This window comes from Symphalangus syndactylus, chromosome 8 (genome assembly GCF_028878055.3).
Source record: "Symphalangus syndactylus isolate Jambi chromosome 8, NHGRI_mSymSyn1-v2.1_pri, whole genome shotgun sequence".
NCBI classification, from domain to species: Eukaryota; Metazoa; Chordata; class Mammalia; order Primates; family Hylobatidae; genus Symphalangus; species Symphalangus syndactylus.
In genome coordinates, this window is record NC_072430.2 from 90,724,425 (window position 1) to 90,740,359 (window position 15,935).

Here is a 15,935-nt window from a genome sequence, read left to right on the forward strand (position 1 = left end):
TATGCAGAATTCTGTACACATTTATATTGGTATATTTATATATATTTGTGAAATCTTAGATGATCCTTAAGGAAATAGTGTGACATTCTTCTAGTATGATAGTCTTACAAAATTTTTTATTGATTCTGATTTGCTGGCTTTGACAGAGTGCTTTAAGATAAACCTGCACAAAATTAATCCTTTTTTCCATATTGTTATTTCCTGCCAGTACTAAAATATATTGATTCTGGGAAATATATCAGTGAAACAGGAATCATGATGTGGACTGTTCCATTTGACATTGTGATCTGTGCCAAAATGATTGTTAGTCATTAAGCCAGCTGTTAATGGGAACCAGATCACATGCACATGTTTTCAGGGTTTTTTTTTTCCATTTGAAATTATCTACATTAAACTGTGTTGTTGTATTTTTCCATATATGGCTAATACTTGGAAAACTCCAAGAGTTTGTAAAAAGGCCCAATTTTACCATAAATGGAGAAATACCTGTGACTCATAATATGATAGTTTTAGGGCATTTATTGTCTAACAAAATATGAGAACTAATAAAACGAAACCACAGTTTAGATTTTGGTAGGTCGAACTGTTCAGATGTTTCCGTACTTAACACCATAGGTTTTTGTGTATTGCAAGATAATTTATTGCTTCAGATAATTTTTTGTTTATTGAAAATAATATATGCACATGGTAAAACGAATTTTAAACAGTCTCAAAGGGTGTATCATGAAACATACAACTCACATCAGTCTTCTCAGAAGCAATCACTTTTTTTTTTTTTTTTTTCTTTTTGAGATAGGGTCTCGCTCTGTCACTCGGGCTGGAGTGCAGTGATGTGATCACGGCTCATTGCAGCCTCCACCTCCCAGGCTCAAGTGATCTTCCCACCTCAGCCCCACAGGGAGTTGGGACTACAGAGGTGTGCCACCAGCCCGGCTAGTTTTTATGTTTTTTTTTTTTTAAAGAGATGGGGTTTTGCCATATTGCCCAGGCTGGTCTCAAAACATCTGGGCTCAAGCAGTCTGCCCCCCTCAGTCTCCCGAAGTCCTGAGACTACAGGTGTGGCCCACTGTGCACAGCTTGAGGCAATTACTCTTAACAATTTCTTTTATCCTTCTAGAATTTTCTTATTTCTGTATATGTATACATCCTTGAAAAAAAGGCAACTCAAAAATCTGATGCCGGCCGGGCGCGGTGGCTCACGCTTGTAATCCCAGCACTTTGGGAGGCCAACGCGGGTGGATCACGAGGTCAGGAGATCGAGACCACGGTGAAACCCCATCTCTACTAAAAATACAAAAAAATTAGCCAGGCGTGGCGGCGGGCGCCTGTAGTCCCAGCTACTCGGAGAGGCTGAGGCAGGGGAATGGCGTGAACCTGGGAGGCGGAGCTTGCAGTGAGCCGAGACTGCGCCACTGCACTCCAGCCTGGGCGACAGAGCGAGATTCCATCTCAAAAAAAAAAAAAAAATCGGATGCCTCCCTGCACCTAACAATAGAAATCTCTTGTAGATCTTTCCTTATCGGCATATGAATTTACCTCATATTTTGTAAATCACTGGTACTGTTCTATTGTATATGTGTACTTAATTTGCTTAAATTATATTTTCTACTAGTGGATACTTCAGTTATTTCCAGTCTTTTATGATGAACACTGCTGTAGTGAAAATGTTATACACAAGTATTTGTACAAATATGTGAATATATCTGTATGATAAAGGAGATTTTGGGATCAAAATATATGTATATTTAAAGTTTTGTTAGGTATTTTATACTTACCCTCACAGAAGTTTACACCCCTCCAGTTATGTTTTGAAACCCATGGCAACCTCATTTATTACCCTATTTTTAAATCTTTGCCAATTTTATAGGAGGAAATAGTATCTGTTATGTTAATTTGCATTTCTTTAATTAACAGTAAGACTGAGTGTCTTCATATTTGTTTGTAAGCCTTCAGTAACCCTTTTCCTGTGAGCTACTTTTAGTATATTTGCACATATTTTCTGTTAATTTGTGATTTTTAAAAAATGAATCTCAGTTTATGGCACTCCATCCTTTCCGTGTTTAGGCCAGAATCTGGAGCCATGTTTGACATTGAATCTGTCAGTAGGTCAAAATTTAACTGCTTCTCATCAGTCCACTGCCAATATCCTGGTCCAAGCCACCATTGTCTCCCACCTGGACTATTGCCCTAGATTTTTGAATTAGGGCACTGCCAGGAACGAGATGGCACACTTAAATTGGGGTAATTTGACTCTTTACAGAGGACTGTGCAGGTACGTGGGGATTGATTGTATATCAGCAGTAGTTAAAATATGTGACCTCTAGGCCTGAAGGCAGTGATTACCAGAATCTGAAGACAGAATACTAGGTGTAGAGAGCCACATGACAGGAGCTGTGGCTTTTTTCAGAGGGCGGGAGCCAGCCCAAAATGACCAGGGGATTATAACAATGAGCTCACTCTGCTTCCTCCCTTTGATTCTCTGTGCTGTGCTGTGCCTCGTAAACAGTAGGCACATTCCCACCTCACCCTTGCCTGGGCTGTGTTTCCTGCCTGGAACATTCTTTCCCTAAATATCCACTGCGTATCTGCTTCACCATCATTTTGAGAATTGCTCAAATATTATCATCTTAGTGATGACCATCTTATTTAAAATTCCAACTCCCTCTTCCCACCTTGTACTTCCATCCTCTTCTCTGTTTTTCCCAGTAATGCTTACATTGTTATATGTTATTTATTTGTTTTTAGTGAATGTCTCTTTCCTTCAATTAGAATGTAAGTTCCATGAGGACGGTTTTTTATCTTTGTTCATTGCTGAAACTCCGGAGCCTAGAACATTGTCTGGTGCCCAGCACAAGTTAGTGCTGAATAAATTGAGGAGATGAATGTACGATAAGAGGTTTTTGTATAGTAAGGAAATAACTAAAGTCCTTTAGTTGTCGTAGATGTACATATATATATAAATATATTTATATGTGTAATACATATATTCTTATGTATATGTATATCTTTTGTCCCCGTTTATGATATTTCTGTAATCCTTTTGTATAACTTCTGAGACCTCCCCAGTGGAAAAAAAATTGACTTCATTTTTTTATATTAGTATTTTTATTCAAATGGTATTTATTTGAATGTAAGAGGACGACACAGATTTAAATAATCCAGTCAAGAAAATGTATATCTAAAACAGCCACATTAAACTATATGGTATTGAGTTTCAAGGAAGAAATGCTTGTAGCTTATCGCATCCTGCTAAACTTTCTTTATGTCTCTCTCCCAAGGAACTCTTCATCCCATCTTAGCCCAAACATATAAGCATTCCTACAATACAAATGTCTTCTCTTTTTTTTATTATCTCAAGGGAGACAGAAGCTGAGCAGATATGTGGGGTTTCTGAAGGCAGCATCCCTGGGGCTCAAACCCCGGTTCTGCCAGTTACCAGCTGATGTTGCACGAGTTACTGTTAGGTTACTCTCATCTCCCTGGTGCAGTATTCTCAACCTGCTCCATGGGTGTGGATTACACCGCATGAGTTAATGTACATATAGGTGAAGACTTTTAAAGTGCTTAGGACAGGGATTGGCATGTTGAAATGGCTCAGTAAACATGAGCTGTTTCATGTCGCTATTCCTCCCTTTTGCCTTCTTAGAGACCCTCCCTATTCCTTCATTTGCTTCTGTATCCCTGCTGCATTACCCCTTTTCCTTTCTTCCCTAACTTTGAAGTGTGTTTAAAGTTTTTTTTACCTGAAAAACCAATCAAAAACTGTTTTCCCTTAAACATGTATCTTTTTGTAGTCACATCTTTCTCTCTTCTTTCCTTTACATCCATGGTTTTTGAATACATATTGTGTCTTCATCACTTGCCATGTTTCAACCCAATAGAATCACTGTTGGGTTGTGGCACCGACCCAACCCAGCAGTGATTCTAACTGTGATTGTTGACAGCAGCCTATTTGCCAGCTTCAGTGGATGCTTCTGGTCCCTCATCTTTTTGGACTGCTTGTTTACAATTCACCCCATTGGCCATTCCCTCCTTAAAGTTTCTGCTCTTTGTCTGCTTGAAATGATCACATCCTTTTATCCCTCCTAAACTTCTTGATACTATTGTGGACTTTCCTCTTTGACTCTTTTTCATCACTCCATTATTTGTTAAACCTCATGGTGTCATGAAAAGGAATAGGCCTTGTAGTTAGACAGACATGGGCTCAAATCTGGCCTCTGTCATTTTTGCTAACATTACCTTGGGAAAATTACCTGCCGTTCTACATTGTATAATACATTCCAGGGGTGATCACGAAGAGCATAAATTGGTTAGTTTATTTACTTTATTGTGTTTCTGAGCCCAGAACAGATTTAGGTGCTTAAAAGTGCCCTGTCCTCATGTTTTTAATATTTGGGAAGTAATTTAGTTTATGAAATAGTCTCAAGAAGATTAGCTGTAATTATATGATGTGGGAGATATTACAACACTTTGTCATTATTCGCATTTTTTTAAACTTCTGGGAAGACCTTTGGTATGCCCATGTGACTTTTTCTGGCCCATAAAACATGAGCAGAATTGTGTCATTTATGGATGGCAGGGTTTAAGAGCTGGGGCATTATTCTGCTCCTTCCCAGATGTCACAGGGAGAAGTGATAGTTGAAATGGTAGAACTTCTGTCAACCTGAGGCCTGTGGTAAGGAAGACATAAAGCTTAGACTCTTACTCATATGTGTGTGTACAAAAAAAAAATCTACTGTTATTTTTAACTACTTGAGATTTGGGGGATGCTTGTTACTGTAGCATAATGGGAACTAAACTGAATAACATATAGGGATGTTAAAATGGAATATTATCAATAATCATCTACTGGGAAATGGTTATTAAAACCGCTTTCTATTCTGCATGCCAGTTTAGTCTTCCTTTAAGTTTCTAGTCTGACTTACTGAGTATCTGAGTGACTAAATGACTAGGTATCATTGCTTATGCTAAAAATGGCCCCTGATGTTAAGTTGCATTTGGATTGGGAGAAACTATAAATAGACTAAGTACCTGATAGGGATATCATAGCTTTGGGGTTCCTTGAGTATAGTGACTTAAAACTGGCATGTGTTTTGTGGCGACTCTGGAAGCTATGGCTATGGAGTTGTTGCAAAAGATATCATTTCTGTGGGGGCAAGAGGCTTTGAAGCCAGAATGACTCTTGTGTCTACCAGGTTTTGTTTCTTCATATCTGAGCTGTCACCTGGTGGGACAAAGAGAAGTACTCTGGACAGCTGGGTGGACAGCTGTATAGGAAAGTTCATGTAAGGATTCTCACCAAAGAGGTATGTCTGGTTCTGTCCTGCTGGAAAGCTGTGGTTCTGTCCTATATCCTTGTAAATAGATTGGTTCTTCCTATGGCCTTTGATAGTTTTGTGAGTTTTAAAGTTTAGTTGAGCCTTAGGAAGCCCCAGATGATTGTTGCATCAACATTTGAAGTTTGTAATTGTATGAAATATTCTAGGCTGGTTGCTGCATAGTCTGTTTCTCCTTTGAAAAAATAGAATAGTAACTATATTCCTTCCTACAAAAAAGAACAAACCTCAGCTAGCTCTAGAATCACAATAAAAATTTTACAGTGAAGTGCTTGGAGATACTATAAATGCTTGCTTGGCATTAAGTAATACTTTGTAAAATGGTCCTTTCCTCTCCCATTCACCTTTTAGGTGAGGTTCTGCCATACTGGTAGTCTTAGTGCACTGAGTCTTAGTGCACGGAGTACAGTTCTCTTTCTTTATTAAGCTGAATTTTTTGTTGATTTTTTTTTCTTACTGATATTATAGTATGTTTGTTTTCCTGAGTAGACTATAAGCTATCTAAAGGCAGGGAACACATTTATTTCCACTCACCATTTATTCCACTTCCATATGGTGGGTTGCCTGTGTGTATGTTCCATGCAAGTTTTGGGCTCTTCATGAAAAGTAATAGAAATAGACTCTAGCTAAATTTAACAGAACAAGAATTTATTGGAAGGATGTTGGTAACTTAACAGTTATCTGAAAAAATAGGCAGGAACCAAGAGAAGTTAACAAAAGAACAACTAGTGGATTTTACTGTTGCTGGAACTGCTATTGCTGAATGTGGAATAGCACCATGAGAATAATTTCTTATCCATCATGCCTCTTTGCATCATTTTCTAGAGATTTAAAACTTTTATAGTAGTGTCTGTTTGGGTGAGTCTAAGTCTCATATCTGTGAAAGACCTGGAAAGCCTGTCTTATCTTGCACAACTAAGATTATGAGCTTGTAGAGGGAACTAAGAGGTATAGGATTAGAAGGGTGCCTTTTTCTTCTTTTGACTGGAAAACAGGGTAATAGGAAGGAAACATCCTTTGCAAATAACCCTTTTTATCTGTTGGGCTAATTAGTAATTCATGAACTAATTTTACTTTGTGTTTACCAGTGAGGTGCCTGGATATTAGATAGTATTATCATTTATTAAAAGGCCATTTAACTGTTGCTTGTCACATGCATTAAGACATACACTAGTAGCCAATTAAGAAAATCTGTATTTTGCTTTTAAGGTATCATAACACAACTTTCTTAGCTTTTAAAGAAGACAGATGGACACTTTAGATGTGCTTTCTTTCCTATCCTGTAACATGATTTTGGTGGTTTGAGTTGGGGGTAAGAGTGAGGCTTTCAAAAATATATTTGAGAGATCAGTCTAAAAGTTATTTCACTGTAATTCTGAAAAGTAGACGCAAATAGATTCATACCAAAATAAAGGAGGCATAATTGGAAAGTATCTAACTTTGCCTGGGGACTTTGAAGAAGGCTTCCTAGATTAGTTGGTGACATTTGAGCTAGCTAATGAAAAATGAGGTGAAATTCCTTAGATGTCGAAGAGGGTTCCAGCTTTAGAAAACAGTATGTGTAAGCTTAGTAAAAGAAGTTAGTGACTGATAATCATGTAATTCCATGTGCCCTACATATATGTATATGTATGTGGGCATAAGGGTTATACGTGTGTGGTGGTGGGGTTATGGTGTTGAGGACATGATGAGGAATAAAACTGGAAGTAGCTGGGGAAAGATATAAATGAGTTTTTAAAAAGATACTCTAAAGATCTAGCCAAATAAATTTACCATTAAATCTTAATGCATATAGAGTATTATATGAGAAATAGAAGGATCTAGAGCTCCATAGGGACATCTTGGATTCTTGGTTCCTTGTAGATTTCACATGAACATTGCAGATGAACTAATACTTTCAGTACCTGTTTTATTAATTTTCCTAGTCACTTTTTTGGTAAAATGATAGAAGTTACATGAAATAATGAATATTATCATATACATATATTCAAAATATTATAGACATGACTTTAAAAAATGTGGAGTTTCATGATACGAAGTTTAATTTAGTAGAAGGTACAATCCAGGATAGAAAAGTTACTCGCCGCTTTGATTTTTGAATAATATTTATGCTTTAGTGAGCCTTCAGGAGTAAAAGGAAACCTTAGTCCAAAATTTAGATTTGCAAAATTTATCTCCAAAACATGCTACCCTGTTAATTTTCTTTCAAGATCTTGACTCTGGCTTGTCATCTTTATTTTTCTTTTTCCCCCAAATTTGCTTGATAGAATGTATAAACAAAGCCACAACCAAGATGTTTTAAAAAGTTTCTTATTTTATCTGTTTATGCAATGATTGAAATATTACAACTTGCTTTCGAAATAGCAGTTGCCCTCTTGGATTTGTAAACCTTTTCATCCAGTGACTCTTCATAATTTATAGATTTTAAGCAAGGTCTGCATAATGACGGAATAGTTTTTTTCCCCTAAATTGAAAGAATAATGTGAACTTTGATATGTTGTGGAAGTAGTGAAAATGAAACAGTTATTTTGGGTATGATTTCTTTGTTTTAGTCTAAGATGATTGATAGGTAGAAAACTCACAAGTGGATGATTTAGTTTAGGGATTAATGATCTATGTATTTTCAGTAGTAAAGTTATTCCAAACTATAATAGATTGCGATGCAAAACAATATTGAGACTATTCATGTAGCAAACCTAGACTGCTCATGTAGTCTGTTATCTGTTTTGCCTTCATGGCCGCATTAGTTTCCTGTTGCCATTGTCATAAGTTACCAAAGGTAACACATCTGTTATCTTTAGTTCTGGAGGTCAGATGTCCAAAATGGATTCACCGGGCTAAATCAAGGTGAGAAACTGTTTCCTTTCCATTTCCAGCTTGTAGAGCCATTGGCATTCTTTGTCTTGTGGTTCCTTCCCTTATCTTCAAAGCCAGCAATAGCTACCAGTGTCGTTCTCATGCTGTATTACTTGAACAGTGACCCTACTGCCCCCTCCCATCCTTGTGATTATAATGAGTCCACCGGGATAATCCAGACTTACCTCTTATTTCAAGGTCCTTACTTTGATCACTTCTGCAAAGTCCTTTTTGCCTTACAAGGTCACATATTTATGTGTCAGTTTCTGGGAATTAGAAGTTGAATATCTCAGGGATAATTATTCTGCCTACCACGGTGCTCTTTTATATATTTTCTTTTTTAATTATTTGTTATTTTTCTCTTTAAAAAGGAGAGATGGGGTCTTGCTGTGTTAGACTAGGCTGGTCTCAAACTCCTGGCCTCAAGTGATCCTCCCATCTCAGCCTCCCAAAGTGCTAGGAGTACAGGTGTAAGCCATAGTTGTTATTGGTTATACTGCAAGCTATGCTGAGGCAAGAACCATGCTTATATAAGTAGGCATTGCTGTCTCTCTTTTCTTTTTCCCTTGGCAGCTTTGGTTATAAAGAATGCAAACTAGATTTAGAAGATGCAGGCTCAGATTCAGACTCTGATATTTATTAACTGTGACCTTGGGCAAGCACCATCCACAATTTCTCCATTTGTCAAATAAGCATAATACCTACCTCTCAGGGTTGCCATGTAGATCAAATGAGGTAATGTCAGTCAGGCATGGTGGCCTGGTGGCTCATGCCTGTAATCCCAGCACTTCGGGAGGCAGAGGCAGGAGGATTGCTTGAGTCCGGGAATTTGAGACCAGCCTGGGCAACATAATGAGATCTGATTTTTTTTACAAAAGATAATGTCTATGAAGGTATTAGGTTGGTGCAAAAGTAATTGCGATTTTTGCCATTATGTTCAATGCTTTGTAAACAAGAAAGCATTATATAGGTGAAGAAAGGATTGTTTATGTTGTGCCCATACTAGAACTGTGGGGAACTAAATAAATATGGGAAAGGAAAGAAATAAAGATAATTGTGGATATTCTTAAATTGATTATAGCTTGGTTTGCATTTTAACTTCTCTTATTGTGACATTTGAGAAAATCCTCTTCTTATAACATGTTTTCCTTTTCTAGGGAAGCAGATGTTACTGACAGACTGATCCTTGGCCATGTTTCTTAGTAATGTGTTTTTTTTTCCTCCCAAAAAGATAGACTGCTAATGTGCATTGAGAAAAAAGACCATGTATCACCGCCCTATGAAAGTCTGTTTGCTTAGAAATGCAGGCTTACCTACCTGTTTAAGTTTTCTTTTCTTTTTTTTTTTTAAAGGAGAAGCTCCTACCTTTATATTCCAAATACAGTGAATGGATGTCACCTACCACTAACCATTTCTGTCATACAGAAGGGCAGAGGTCAGATTACTCTTCTTCCTACCCGAAACAGCTTGCCGGAATGCTTGCCATTTGTTCCTAGAAGGGCCTGGCTGTAGGTTGAGAGCAAACCTTGGCTATGGCAGTTCTGTGGTCAAGAAAAGTGCTGTGGAGTATTTTCTGGGTATAACTAGGCTTTGTATTTAATAGAGAATATAAAACATTTATCTGTTTTCTAGCCTCTGCAGTACAATTTCCATCTCGTTGCAATTAAAACACTCAGGCAGACCCTAAACTAACCTCCTTTAAGTTTTACTTCCTCCTATTGATGAATTTTCTGTCTTCCAGAGTTGTGTCTAGGTATTTCTACAGTTGCACCTGTCCTGTAAACTAAAAAGTTAAAAAGAAAAGTAGTTTCCCTTCCCTTGTTAATACAAAACAAATTTATACTAAGGATTTTTTGAAAATAAAAATGTTTCTCCTGATATAATCTGTTATCCCCTGTTACAGAATTACACAGAGAGCTGGTAAGCACTTTAGAAATCTTTTAGTCTAATTACTTTATTACTAATTGACTGACAGTCATACAGTTAGTCAGTATTTTAATGTTTTCAGTATTTTACTGAAACAAAACTCACAAGCTCTTTTAAAGTCTCTTCCTTTCCCTGCTCACTTTGACCTGACTCAACCCATTCTTTAGGACTTAACATGGGATTGGCTTTTTATTTATTTATTTATTTTTTAAATTCCCAGTAAAGAGGTTTTGTCTTAAAATGTTAGATGCTTTCAGGATCATTTCCTTTTCATGACTAGAAGGAAACAAACCGGCATTGATAAAGCAGTGAGTGTTTTCAAAAGGCCTGTATTCTTTGTGCTGCACTCCAGCAGGACCACTGGAATTGCTCATGGAAGAAGAGGGAGATTTCGATTCTTTATTCACTGTAGTGGTAGTAACTAACTAACTCAATGAATACCAATCCCAGTGAAATGAGCTTCATTCCTCTTTTCCTCTGGTTCTGCTTTTCTGACTCTTTTTGTTTATTTTTGGGAAACAGCTGTATCTTATTTTATGTAAAAGATGTTTCTGGATAGTTCTATATAAATTAATAACACTTTTGCATGTCCATGGATTATGGTTGCAGAACTTATTTTTGTATATATAAATGATTTATTTTTCAAACACTTTGGATTTAGGGACCTTGGTCTCTTGGCCATTTTAAGTCAATACAGGTAAGCTTCAAGAGACATTTGAAGACACTTTGGAAGTTTATAAAGCAAATGATCCTTTCATTAATAGTACTAGTTCTAATATCTTACCACTACTTATTATTTGTCAGAGTCTTTTAAATAAATTAACAAACTGTATTTCCTTACTAAGTCAACGAAATCATTAACCACCAGTTTAGTCTTCAGTAGTATCTAGAATTTTTATTTTTTAATTAGTTATCTTATGCAATATTCTACTCTAATAGTTTAATTCTATAACATAGAATAGAGGTTCCTAGGAAGGTTAATGCTTAAAAAAAGAAGGAAGAGGTTCCTAGAAACGCTAATGCTTAAAGAAAGAAGGGCTTGTGTGATTAAAATTTTTTCTTGAATTTTATGAACTAAAACTCCTTTACATGTAAGAGATGAAAATATAAACATAAAGTTAAATAAGAAGGGATGTGGGAGCTTCAAACTAAGCTTTTGTATATGAGGATTGAAGGATATTTATCCACACTACTTTTTAAAAAAAAACATTTTATGAATAATGCATGGCCATTGATGAAAATATGAGAAAACCAGACCTACTTAAATCTCACCACTCAGGAAACCAGGGGCCATAGGATATACTTTTGTGTGTGTATTTGTGCATGTACCTTATGGCCTGTGTATATTCTGTGTGTGTGTGTGTCTGTGTATAAATATACAAAATACATAAAGTTATAATTTACTCTGTGTCCTATTCTGTTGGACATTCTGTTTGACATGCTTATTAGACTTAGTTCATATTACAAAAAGTTTTTTTAGTTAATTTTTAAAAATTAAATTTAGAAGTCATAGGAATGTGTGTTTTAGGATTTCTGATACATATTTGCCAAATAGGAGAATACTGACACAAGCAATCTTTGAACAAAATTTGATACTATCTTCCTTTGCCTGACAGGTGAAACATATATCTTGTTTTAATTTACATTTCTGCCATTTCTGGTAAGCTTGAGTCTTTTTTCATACACTTATTAGCTCTTTCTGGGTTTTAAAATTTTGTTTTCTATTATCCATTTTCATTCTCGATCTATTATATTATTCATTTTTATTCTTGGTCTATTACTCTTCTGACACATCTATTTTTAATTAATTTTGAAAAAGTCGTTATATATATATATATATATATATATACACATTTCTGTTCAATGCTACAGCTACTTTTTCTCCTGAAAAATTTGTCCTTTTTAAAAACAGCTTTATTGAGATATAATTTACCATAACATTGACCTGTTTTAAGTGTATAATTCAATGAATTTTTACTATATTTATAGAGTTTTATAGTTATTACTATAGTCTAATTCCAGAGCATCTCCATTACCCTAAAAAGAAATGTGTCCAACATCAGTCTCTCCCCGTTTGTACCTCCAGCCCTAAGCAGCTATTAATTTACTTTCTGTGTCTACGTATTTTTGGTTTTGGATATTTTATATAAACGGAATTATATGATACATAGTCATTCATATTGTAGCATGTATCAGTGCTACATTCCATTTTTATTGCCTAACAATATTCAACTGAAAGAATAAACATTTTGTTTATACCAGTAGATGCACATTTGAGTGTTTTCTGCTTCTTGGCTATTATGAATAATGTTACTGTGAACATTCATGTGCAAATCTTTGTGTGGACATATGTTTTCCTTTCTCTTGCATAGATGTCTAGGAGTGGAATTGCTGTGTCATATGGTAATCTATATTTACCTTTTTTAAAAACTGTCAAACTATTTTCAAAAGTGGCTGTACCATTTTACATTTCTATTAGTAATGTATGAGGGTTTCAGTGTCTCCGTATCCTTATGGACACTCATATTCTGTCTTTTTTATATTATAATAACCATCCTAATGAGTGTGAAGCCATATTTTATTGTGGTTTTGATTTGCATTTACCTGATGATGAGTAATGTTGAACATCTTTTCTTGTGCTGACTGGCTGTTATTTCTTCTTTGGAGAAACATCTATTCAAATTCTTTGCTCATTTTTAATTTGGTTGTTTGTCTTACTGAGTTGTATGAGTTTTTTTTTTTTTTTTCCATATTATTTAGGATACAAGTTTTTAATCCAGTATTTGATAAGCAAGTAATTTCCCCAATTTTGAGGGTTGTCTTTCCACTTTTTAAATGGTGTTTTCGAAGCACAAAAGTTTTTAATTTTAATTGGCTAATATATCTACTCTTTTATCATTATGCTTTTGGTTTTTTAAATCATTGCCTAACCTAAGTTCATGAAGATTTACTTCCTTGTTTTCTTTTAAGAGTTTTATAGTTTTAGCTCTTACATTTAAAAATGTCTGTGATCTATTTTGAGTTAATTTTCTGGTACGGTTTGAGGTATGGTTCCAAATTATTTTTTTTGCATATGGGTATCTAGTTGTCCCAGCGTCATTTGTTGAAAAGACTGTTTCTTTGCCACTGAATTTGCTTGGCATCTTTGTCAAAAATCAGTTGACTGTGAATGTAAAGGTGCCTTTGATGTTAAAATGTACTATTTATGTACTACTAAAAATACTAAAAGTGTCACCATTATAAATATATCACTGTTGACTGTTGTACACATTCAGATTTTAGGCATGCTAATATCTGAATATTTGCAGCTCTGAGTCAATGATATACCTTATTTCAAAATAGCATTGGGTTACAAATAAATGCAAGATAACAGTAGTTGTCTGACCTCCAAATCATTTTCTCTCAAATGTCCGTTATGGTATTTATTGCTCTCTGAAAATAATTTATATAATTATATATTACTTTTCTCCTTGAAAAGCAAGGACTTATCTGTCTCGTTTAATGCTGTATTACTAGCATATAGATATAGGAGGTACCCGTGATTTATGATTTATTTAAATAAATTAATGGATAATCTCAGAGATTTCTTCCACTAACCTGTCCATTTTTACCTAATAAATAAGCATGCTTTATTGGGTATTTTTTTCAAGCAAATTTATTATAGGAAGTACAACTAAACAAGTGATGTTTGAAGTAAAAAGCTACTTAAGAAAGTCTGTGAATTGTCTATGAATGCAGGGTGGTATTGTTTTAATAGACTTTTTTTCTTTTTTTTTTTTTGTTTGTTTTTTTTTTAGCAAAAAGTAAGTTAGGGACCTGAATTATTTCATTATTCATACAAGTCATAGTGATACATAGGAACCAAGTGACTAAAACCACATTTAGCTTCAAAATGGAAGTTTACTCTCTTGCTTTTCTAATGCTTTAGCATTCTTGTTCACTTTGGCCTTTTCACAAAAGGTGACATAATCTTGTTCCAAGGGATATTCTTTTGGCGTGAAAAGAAGAAACAAAACATTTTGCTTAGGGTAAGAAGGTAATTGTGTCTTAAAAATCAGCACTGCCCATAATTGTCCAGCAAGTTGAGTGCCAAATGTGTTGACAATGGCTTTGGAAACATCAGGGAAAAGAGTTGGCTGCTAATAAGGAATAGGGTCGAAAGCTACGACAATCCGTTTTTCTCATTTGCTTCTGTCCTCAAGCGTGCAGTCGTGGGAGTTTGATAAAATGCAAATGACAAGTTTCAAAACCTGGCAAAATAAACATGAAATTTTCAAGTCTCTAGTGATTTACTTGCTTATTAACTTCAAGTTTCTCTAGCAAAGTTTTCCTCTGTATTTTTGAAAGTGGTAGCATAGAGCCTTATGTTAATTTATATAATACAGAGCAATTTCTTCTCAACTTTATTAGAGAGATTTAAAGATTATTAAATAAAATAATATTTAAGTTATTAAATACTTTATTTAGATAATTAAATAAAATTATTTTATTGTGTGAGATACTCTTTTTTTTTCTTTTTTATTTTTCTGGGTGAACAGAGCTAATCTTCCAATGGGTTTTGTGATTATGGACAGAAATCTTTCTATTCTTGGCTGTTGCCGGAGAAAGCATTTCTTCCAGCCCTTGAGTTTCTGTGGTTGCCTGTGTCCTGTTTCCTTTTCAAGTGTGTCAGCATAGTCCAGGCTATCTGAGGAGGTCCAACATCATCCTAAATGCTGACTTCAGGGCTGTGATTCAAAATATTTACTTCACTCATGTGCCTCAGGATAGCTGCCAGTTTCAGCCAGGTCATGAATGAATTTGTCAGTTTGTCTGGAGAGCAGGCTTTCCTTTGCGTTCTCTTCACCCACTCTATTTACACTTCCTCTGGGTGAAACTTCTATGTAATGTTGAATCAAGGATTTTAAGACTTGGTCTTCAAAAAAACAATTTTGACTAGTAAAGAAAAACTTCCTAATGAGCAAACTTCTTAAAAAGATGGTAACATGAGGTTGTAACTCTGTTGCAGCTGAAGGCATTGAAAGCACTGGATGATGTTATTCTTTTTGAAGACCATTGACTAAGTTTTGGGTGCCAGTGTATGCCAATGCATTATATCCAGTTATACTGGACTACTTTGGTTTCCAAAAAGATATGTCAAATTCGTACTGTTTTGCATGAATTTTCTAGCTTAAGCTAACCCTGATGTCCACAAAGACAGATATCCATAAGTGTTATGGCAAGGGATGTTTTTCATACTTTTTTAAAGAAATAGGAAACAGAACATGGTAGCTTTGCAAGCCTATGCTGCTTGACAGTGCCCAGCAGCATCTTGTGCCACCATATACAAATTTAAAGAGAAGTAACGTTTGTTAAGAAAAACATTCATGGAGGTAAATTTTCGAAGTGGTAGGGAGAGATTGGATAACGTTTAATGAAGAAGAAATTTCACTTTTCAGGAATGTAATAATTGAGAAAAAAACGCTTAGCGTAGAAGGCAACTCAAAAATCCCATAAAGCCCATTCTTAGCATGGCATAAAAGCTCTTGACCAAAGTGAGAATGTAAATTAATACAGCTACTATGGAGTACAGTACGGAGGTTATTCTAAAACTACAAATGGAACTACCATATGATCTGGCAATCCCACTACTAGGCATTTATCCAAAGGAAAGGAAATCAGTATATCAAAGAGACATCTGTGTCCCCATATTTGTTGGAACACTATTCACAATCGCCAAGATATGGAATCAGTTCAGGTGTCTAACAACAGATGAATGGATAAAGAAAACATGGTGTGTGTGTGTGTGTGTGTATATATGTATGAGTGTGTGTATAC

General features: G+C 35.4%; 1 protein-coding gene across 4 annotated transcripts in view; it reads left to right on the forward strand.

The window, feature by feature from the left end:
* The window catches only part of ITGAV (integrin subunit alpha V), a 91,364-nt gene that overhangs the window by 13,222 nt on the left and 62,207 nt on the right, over window positions 1-15,935 (forward strand). The gene's annotated exons all lie outside the window — the stretch shown is intronic.